Below are 10,334 nucleotides of genomic sequence, written 5' to 3'. Positions count from 1 at the left end.
ACCCCTACTATTCTGTGATTCTATGATTCTGTGATCCCTCTCTCTAGAAATCTGAAGATGGAAAATAAACCTCTTTGTTAATATTTCCCCTTTCTCTGATTTAGGAAAATCTTCTAAGATTTCGGCAGGTAGCCTGAAAACCCGTGCTAATGTCCCAGGCTTAGGCGTGTGATCTTTCCCGGGCTCCAGAGCTAGCATCCGAGCTGCAGCACACGCCACCTCTCGTTCAGCTTTCATGGCTTTTAAGGTCTCTAATACAGTTCGCCAGAGCTCGTGGACGGCTTTTATCTCCTTTTCTTCCTTTTCCTCCCACATTATTGTCCTTTCCCACATTGTCTCTCCTAACTCTTGCCATTCCGAGATGGAAAACAGTAGCGGGGTATCTGCAAAGTGACCTCATCGCTGCCCCAGTTTAATCAACTTCATGAGTTGCTTTGCCGTTGCGTCTATTCCTCTCTTAGAGAGCATACTGAAGAGCAACTTTGCCGCAGCCTCTATCTCCATGCTTGCGACCACGGCCTCCATGTTCAATTTTAGCTGCACCAGGCAGCGCCAGTGGGGCTCGTTTAACTCCTGGGAGGTGGCCATCTGTGTCTGCCCTGCGACTCTGCACCCAGGCAGGACCCTTCCAGCCATTGTTCCCATGACCCCCCTCTAGCTGCTCACCGCAGTCTCAGGGATTCCTGCAGGGAAAACGTCCATCCTCTGCTACCAAATGTTGGCGTGTGTTACAGATCCGTTGTAACGATGTCACCCCTATATGAGTATTGATCATTCAAACTTTGTTAGTCAGCAAAACAAGGTTTATATAGCAAAGCAATTACAGCATCTGATTGGTTAGACCCCTAACCATATATAGGCAAAACTACTGCAACTCGTTGTGATTAGAGCACAGCTGTATCTCGATGCGGAAGCAGTGCTGTGGCAGGAAACGACAGCGTGGCAGGAAGTGACAGTACGGGAAGTGACAGTGCGGCAGGAAACGGCGATGTGACGGTCCCCCTGCTCCAGTGTCCCGAGCTTGTCACTCTACCTTCCCAACAGGGTTCCGTGTTCGCCGCTCTCAAGGCTCACCTCCGGATCAGAACGTGGTTGCTCAACTGCACCAAGCTATGTCCCCTCTCATCCAGCCAGGACTCCACAGTTGAAGAAGGCCTTCTTGTAGTTTTTGACATCCCTTGCCAAAGGGATCAGCTGAGGATCAGCTGCCTCAGAAGGAGGAAAGAGGAAAATAGTTCACAGTACTCCATTTTGGTACTTTGCCTTTCCTGTGACATTGTTGGTTGAGTGATGCTAGGCTTAAAACATTGAGTGGACTTCTGTAACTCCTTAGAGGTGGCACTTAGAAACATCATGGCATTGAGGCAAGTGTAATTACGTATTTTTCAAATGATACACATTCTTTTACAGGGTCTCAGGCTTACAGAGAATTTGTCCCATGTAAAAAGATGCCAGTCCATGTCAGATCCTCTGTGGGTGTGTAAGCAGAAAGCTGCATGAAACCTGGAGCATAAGGTCATGTGCGACCTACATGGGAATCTACACCAGAGCCTGGCTCTTTCAGGAACAAAGCATTGGTCTCTTGTGCCTCGGCGTCTTCCTTGATGTCAAGTCAGGACAGCAATTTTTTTGGCAGCATCGCATCCTACACCTTAATCTTTCTCTCTGCCAGTCAGTGAGAGGGAATGTAAGCCGCAGAACCAGTACATTTTCACAATAGGGGCATGACTCAAAGTTATGGACTTTTCAAAGTCCTATAGCGCATGACTTCGCAAATGGCCTGGCACTTTTGGCAGTTTTGTTCACACAGTTCTGTGGACTCCAGATATAAACATTGGTCTACTTTTTACATTTATTTTGGAAAAGGCAAAGTGAAAATCCAAGATCAGATGCAGAATCAAATCCACCTACTTAAAATAGAGGTATTTGCTTAGGAAAAGTGATTTGTATTTGTGTGTGATAATGAGTTTCAGCAGACACCCACTGATGAATTATTGTTATTTTGTCTAGTCCTTCAAAGTGTATGTGGGAGAAATTGACAATACTTTCAGTGGGAAAAAAAAAAAAGATATGTTGTTTAAAATGTGACAGATTTTGGAAACAACAGCAATTGTTCTCTGGGGAATGGCAGGATTATGAATCTCTGCAAGTGTCAATACTGTTTCCATCACTTACAACAGTCATTCCAATATTTTTGTGGCAGCATCTCTTAACATTGCTAATCTATTAACATCTCAGAGTAAGTGTGGCTAGAAATAGTTACACAGGGTTAGATTCTTACACCTGGCCTATACATAGGTGTATATTCAGATGAGAGACAAAAGAAAATTTGCCCTTTGTTTTAGGTGGTGTGGTCCAGGTTCCCTGTTCAGGCATGTTTGCTGCTGAATCCAGATACAAGAGAAGGAAAACTCCTGAAAGGGTGAAGGCAAAGAGTTTTATACCAGAGCCCTTTCTGCAGAGTCACTTAAAGAGACGAAAGCTCAAGATTTTGCATTAAAGAAGCATCTTTACATTACATTACTTTACCTGTCTACATCCTAGAAGCATCTTTAGCTTGTAACCTTATGGGAAAATTTAACTGGAAGCTGTGTTCCTGATCCAGATGCCAGCTGGTGTCTGAACAGGGGGAAACAGCTTGCTCCCTCCCACTGTGTCCTCTGTGACACTACTGGTTATAGTGAGTTGTGTGGGATAACAACTGCTGCTGGGGTCTCTTAGTGACAGCCAGACTGAGTCAGAGCTGGCAGGGACCCATGGTCATTTTTCCATCTTCAGCATCTTGTTGTCTTTCACTAGAATCGACTCTCGAAATATATATTTAAGTGGTGTCAAGCCTGGTCTATAATACCAGAAGAATATAACATTTTTAATCTAGTGATAACTGTAAATGTAACAAATGTAACATGTAGGGGATGTTATCACTTCAGGTGGTCAGAAACAAGTCTTGGTTCTTTGTGTATAATTCCGACGGTTGCAAGACAAGGGACTCCTGAATAATCCCTTTAGGTGCCTGGGCCTTGGGAGAACAGGTATGCAAACTACAGAGATAAGGAGGCTGCAAGATAATCTGAAGACCCCTGCCGAGAGACGCCAAACAAACATGTGCGACGGACATTACCATATATTAATCAATTCTCAGAAAAACCATTACTATGATAAACATTTCTTGGAAATGTAATTAATATGTATGTTAACATAGCATAAATACCTAGTAACTGTGTCTCTTCGGTGCACACATTTGGAGGAGAGATCCCCCATGTGCCCGGCGCCACAATAAAGAATACCTGCTTAATAGTCTGCCGACTATTGAGTCTTCAATTCCGGCTTTTCACGGCATCATTTCTGGCACCCAAGATGAGACCCGCTCTGCTCAGCTGCAGGACCCGCTGAGAACAGGACTCCCTAGGGTACCCCCGGGATTTCCCGGAGGGGCTCCTTGCCTCACTCGGATCATTGCGGGAGCAGACAAGGACCATCTAAATGAGTAAAGGTATTCTTTTTTTTCCTTTCTTTCTCTGTTTTGGTATGTGAGACCGGTCATTTGGAGAGTTCTCATAAGTCGTAGGAGACGTCCTATGCTGAGCGCTGTACACCAGGCTACTAGTGCCTGAGGGTGTACGTTTGGTACGTTGGTGCAAGCACGGGTTGTGCTTTGCACTTCTGTAATAACGTGCTTTTGGTATTGGTGCGTTGGTGCAGGCACAGGTTGTGATTTGCACTTCTGTAATAACGTGCTTTTGGTAATTGTGCGTTGGTACAGGCACGGGTTAAGCTTTATACTTCTGTAATAACGTACATTCGGTATGGTACGCTTAGGAAACCCGCTTAAGTTGTACTTCTGGCGATACGGATTTGTTGGTATTGAACTCGGATATCGGATATCTCGGATACTGGCTTGTTAACATACCCATCAGGCATCGTAAAACCAAAAAACAACAACAACAACAACAACAAAAAACCACAAAACAAAAAAAAAACACAAACAAAGAACCTTGCATGGTGAACCTCTTTTCTCCTGACCAGAATATTAATTGTGACATTTTTGGAATGTGGTCAGAGCGGGACAGAAGGGGAAGACAGGTTAAAATTGTTAAGATAAAGACTAACAGAAGTACAGAATCAACAAAGTAAAATGGGGGACAGCAAAGCAGTGGTATTTTAAAGAAAAGCCCCTTAGAATGTATTCTAGCACATTGGAAAGCTTGTGTGACTGTGTATGAAGCCTCTGTGTGAAAGACAAATAAGCCAAAAAAAAAAAAAAGAAACAGAAAAAAAAAAGAGGGAAAAAAAAAAAAAAAGGAAAAACACTCCACCACGTACGTTTGGTATGTTCTGCTGATTTCTGTTTTTTGACTTGGGACTGTTGTATTTGAACTCTGATTCATCGGGGCCGTGGTTTCTGATTTCTTAAGTATCAGTGCAGGGTCTTCCCGTGGGGGGGATTTTGAGAGTCTCTCCCAGGATCTAGATGGAAACATTGGGAAAAGTAGGGGGAGACTCCTCACTTGACAACATCTTAATAATGTATGGGGTTTGGTTTGCTTAAAGAAAATCGGCATGATTTAGGAATTGAGTTGGGAATTTGGGGATTGGTTTTAAAATACAAGTTGGTATATATTGTGGGGTTACAAGTTCTCTAGTTATTTGGCATTGATCAATCATTAAGGGACTCTGGTTTTGGGGTATGTATTAAATATATTGTATATATTGTTTTGAAAGAGCTCTATGTATATAAACATGTTAACTGAAGTGGTTTGCCTGTATATATTGTTGTAGTTAGGTGATACAGTTTGTAAACAGAAGGATTTTAAAAGATCGCTTCTAGGTTGTGTGTGTGTGTGTGTTTTGTGTTAACCGATTGGTGGAGAAGTTGAGAAGTTGTTGTAACATGAGCTTCGGAGGGAGGTGATGCCCTCACAAACAATTAATTGAATTATGATATGTTGTTAGATTTGATGCGGTTTTGTGGACAATTAAAAAGTATTGGAGACGAAAAGTTTAACACGGTATTGAAAAGAAAAAAAAAAAAAAGGAAACCCCCTCTGGATTTTACAAAGGCTTGTGTAAAGTGATTAGAACAGAAAGGTATCAAGTTACAAGCTGCTTTGCTAGCTGCTGCTCTAAATGAAGGGAAAAAAAGAAAAAAAAGCAAAGTTCTTAGAAGTTAAGCAACAGAAAAACGAAATGAAAAGGAGGGGAAACAAGGTAACTTTTTACAGTATGGACTACTAGTGGAGTGTGAATCAGAATACAATACTCTTGTGTTACCAGTAAAAAAAAAAAAAACCAAAAACAGGTGGAACTTATTGGGTAGTACAGGATTTAAGAGAAGTGAATAAGATTGTTAGGGGCATACACTCTGTGGTAGCAAGTATGGTTTACGGTATTGGATTTAAATGATGCATTCTTCTGTCTGCCTTTAGCCAAAGAAAGTCTGAATTTATTTGCATTTGAGTGGGAAAATCCTACCACAGGTAGAAAAACCCAGCTTGCCTGGACAGTGTTACCCCAAGGTTTTAAGCATAGCCCAAAGATCTTTGGAAATCAACTAGCACGAGAACTTGAAGCATGGAACCCGCCCTCCAGAGATGGAACCCTTTTACAGTATCTAGATGACTTTAATAGCAACTGAAACAAAACCTGACTGTATACAGTAGACTATCAGTTTGTTACAGTTTTTGAGATTAAATGGGTATCAAGTCTCTCAACAGAAAACTCAGATGGTGTGGCAACGGGTAACCTACCTTGGATGCAAGCTGTCTGGACAAAGAAAACTAGGAACAGAACAGAATGAAGCCATCTGCAGGACTCCCCTCCATCAGACGGTAAAAGGACTCAGGACCTTTCTGGGACTGACAGGTTGGTGCTGGTTATGAATTTATAGTTACGGAATAATAGTGAGACCCTTATGTGAACTTTTGAAAAACAACCCCACCCGACTGATCTGGTCCAAAGAAGCTCAAAACGCATTTCAGACACTTAAGAAGGATCTAATGAAGGTCCCGGCTCTGGGCCTGCCTGATGTTACTAAACCCTTTTGGCTGTTTTCTTATGAGAGACAAGGCATAGCTCGGGATTCTAGCTCAACAGCTGGGACCCTAGAAAAGAGCTGTGGCCTATTTTGCTAAACAGCTGGATGGGGGAAGCAAAGGATGGCCAGGATGTCTGCAAGCTGTGGCGGCGGTGGTCTTGACTATTCAGGAAGCCTGAAAATTCTCCGTTGGCCAAAAGATCACAGTACCGATCTCACACAGAATACCAGCTGTACTGCAACAAAAAGGGAACTACTGGCTTTCCCCATCCCATTTTCCACGATACCAGGCAGAGGATATTAATATTGTAGTGACTAATATTATGAACCCAGCTTCTTTTCTCAGCAGATCAATCTCTGAACTATCGGTACATGATTGCTTAGAAACCATAGAGATTGTGTACTCCAGCAGACCAGATCTGAAAGAGGAACCCCTGGAAGATGCACAGGACTCCTGGTTCACGGATGGAAGCAGCATTGTCGGACAAGGTATTCGAAAGGCCAGGTATGCCGTGACAACAGCAGCCGAAGTAGTTTAGTCTCAATCACTACCTGCTGGAACATCAGCTCAAAAGGCTGAAACTATTGCCCTAACTAGGGCTCTGGAGTTAACAAAACGAAAAAAAAGATAAAAAATATGGACAGATTCCAAATATGCCTTTGGAGTTGTCCACGCTCATGGGACAATTTGGAAGGAGCGAGGACTACTAACTGCGCAAGGGAAGCAGATTAAATATGCTGAGGAAATCCTTTGACTATTAGAAGCTGTTCAACTACCAGCAAAAGTTGCCATCATGCACTGCCGAGGACACCTGAAGGGTAACACTGACCAGGAAAGAGGTAACAGGTTGGCTGACTATGAAGCTAAACAGGCAGCAGAAAGAATGCAAGAGATTTTAGCCTTAATTCCAGATAAAAGAAATAGAAACCTGAGTGACCAAGAAAATGTTGAGTGTTCTAAAGATGATGAAGAATTAATAGAGGGATTAGGAGGACAAATTCCATCCCAGGGATGGGCCTACTTAAGTGATGGCAGAATTATAATCCCTGCTAAACAGATATGGGGGGTGGTTAAAGAAGAACACAATAGGACACACTGGGGAGCGGACTCCCTGTATAAATTTTTAAATCAGAAATTAATAGGGAACAATTTGTATACTACAGTCTGACAAGTAACCCAACAATGGGAAACATGTTTAAAAATAACCCCAATACAGGTAACCAGGTACAATTAGGAAGTATTGGGAAGGGAAGTATACCGAGAGAACACTGGCAAATTGATTTCTCTGAACTTCCAAGAAAAGGAGGGTACAGGTACTTATTAGTACTCACGGATACCTTTTCGGGTTGGCCAGAAGCATTCTCTTGTAGAAGAAATAAAGCAAGGGAAGTAACTAAGGTATTATTAAATGAAATAATACCTCGATTTGGGGTACCGACAATTACCTCCTCAGATAGAGGGACGAATTTTTTTGCAGAAGTAGTGCAACAGGTCAGCAAACTGTTAGGAATCAATTGGCAGTTACATACGCCCTACAGACCACAAGCCAGTGGGCAAGTAGAAAAGATGCAAAAATATGCCAAAAAGCGAATCTATATTGGTACCAAGCATTGCCTATTGCACTACTTCAGATACGTGTAAAACCTAGGGCCAAAGAAAATTTGAGCCCTTTTGAGATACTATATGGGAGACCATATTAGGCTAAATATCAGGGGGAAGATTTGAACCAGTTGGGAAATCAGTACCTACAGAATTATGTTATATCCTTAGGAAAACAATTAGAAAGGATTGGTAAAAATGTTTTGGGTACCAGGGCTAAAGTGTTAGATCACTCAGTCCATCCATTTAGCCCTGGAGATTGGGTTTATGTTAAGAATTTTTCAGGTGATCCACTGAGAGAGAAGTGGAATGGACCTTACCAGGTATTGCTGACCACCTTCACTGCAATCAAGATTAAAGAACAACTGGCCTGGATCCATTATTCCCGAGTGAAGAAGGCTCCTAAATCAGGATGGATGGTCGAAAAGGCTGGCGGTTTGAAACTACGATTGCGGCGGTAACTTTGTTAAACCTAGGCTTATTAGTAAACTCTTGGAGAGAGAACTTATATTACAATGCAATTCAGATGATAGCGAATGCCATGGGAGCTAAGGATTGTTGGATTTGTACTGCCTTACCAAAAGGTGACATGAGACTCCCTTTATACGGGGTAGGATCCAGTCATTGGAATTGTGATAATAATACTTGGCCCGAGTTTTGGAGAAGACACGACAGAGGATACTGCGATCACAACAACTTGAACTACATAACTGGACCAAGATTTGACCTACAGATATTAGGTAACAACACCCAGATATTGGTCAGCAATAATAGCTGCCTATGGAAAGCAAGATCCAACACCTGTTCGTGCCGACCCCCCTTCCATACACACAAAAATTGTACTTGCAGGGATGGGTGGAATGATTATTGGATCAACAAAACTACAGTAGAAGTAGGAACTTGGGATTTGAAAGGGACAGGCGCGATATATATAGATTTTTGTAACAGAACCCAATTAGAAACTTATAGCCCCTCGAACTGGGATTATTTTAGGAATGTACCAATTGGCTGGGTAAACCGCGGAACATTTTACAGAGCAAATCTCACAGCCACTGACGGGCCCTGTAAATTACCCGATGGGTATTGGTGGCTATGTGGTGATGGCATTAGCTGAAAGCAGCTCCCTGCAGGTTGGAAGGGAATGTGTACCATAGGTCATCTAGTCAGCCAGGACTGAATATATAATCAGTCCCAAATACCTAAAGGCATATTAAGAACATCATGGAGACGAGCCAAACGGGAAGACAACCCACTTGTAGGTAGGGGAACAAAATTTAACCTCTTGGCTCCCCAATTTAGAGTGGTTGAAACAATTGTTCATGGGAATGATCACACTGGTCGTTTTAGGAATACTTGTTTGCGTGTCTCTCAAATGTCTCCTTTGGTGTTGTCAGGGTTCAGTTGAGACACACAGTGATTGGAAAAAGGAATAAGATTAGGCACCAAATAGAATTATTTGAAAATAATACCTACAAAATAGAATAGTGAGGATTCATAGCTTTCTAGCTACAAATCCTCAAAAGAAAAGGAGGGATTGATAACTGTAAATGTAACAAATGTAACATGTAGGGGATGTTATCACTTCAGGTGGTCAGAAACAAGTCTTAGTCTTTGTGAATAATTCCGACGGTTGGGTTGCAAGACAAGGGACTCCTGAATAATCCCTTTAGGTGCCTGGGCCTTGGGAGAACAGGTATGCAAACTACAGAGATAAGGAGGCTGCAAGATAATCTGAAGACCCCTGCCGAGAGACGCCAAACAAACATGTGCGACGGACATTACCATATATTAATCAATTCTCGGAAAAGCCATTACTATGATAAACATTTCTTGGAAATGTAATTAATATGTATGTTAACATAGCATAAATACCTAGTAACTGTGTCTCTTCGGTGCACGCGTTTGGAGGAGAGATCCCCCATGTGCCCGGCGCCGCAATAAAGAATACCTGCTTAATAGTCTGCCGACTATTGAGTCTTCAATTCCGGCTTTTCATGGCATCACTAGAAAGCAAATGACTGGGGTGCTTTAAAGTCACATTAGACGAAGAACTTCTTTTACAACAATAGAAAGTTAAACTTGTATTTTAGGAGACAGCTGCTTGTCCTGTAGTATGTCAGACAAGTTTCTCTGGTGCTCTCACGTCTGATTAAGGCATCCACTGTGTTCAAGACTGAGTAAACACCATCTTACTTTGGTAACACAATGTCCTTTTTGGAAAAACACATGCATATTTGAAGTGAATCTGTTCACTGCTATTTTGATACAGGTATTTATCTAGCTGAATTTAGATTTTAGGCTATAATTCAACCTCTTGAAGGGCTTTACTTAGAGCAAACAAGACTATTAAAGTGTAGACAGATGTAGACAGTACCTGAGGGAAAGTCTTTGAGAGACTGAAGTAACTTTTTCATTATGGCTAACTTCTCTGTTTTATAGAACATATTTTTATCACAAAAATTGCAGATGAGAACTTGTTAATTTTAATACTTCTCAAAAGTGAAATATAATCATATAAAGATGTGGATATCAACTTTATTAAATATATTAAACAAAGTGGAATACAGGCAACTTCAGTCAGCCTAACCTCAGTCTCTGGGATGATTACAAATTCTCTTACAAGCTTTTCTACACACTTGAGGTACAAGAAGGTGATATGGAACAGCCAACACTGGTTTACTGAGGGCAAATCAAGTCCGA

Source organism: Opisthocomus hoazin, chromosome 3 (assembly GCF_030867145.1).
Source record: "Opisthocomus hoazin isolate bOpiHoa1 chromosome 3, bOpiHoa1.hap1, whole genome shotgun sequence".
Lineage (NCBI taxonomy): Eukaryota > Metazoa > Chordata > Aves > Opisthocomiformes > Opisthocomidae > Opisthocomus > Opisthocomus hoazin.
This window is presented reverse-complemented; position numbering follows the sequence as displayed.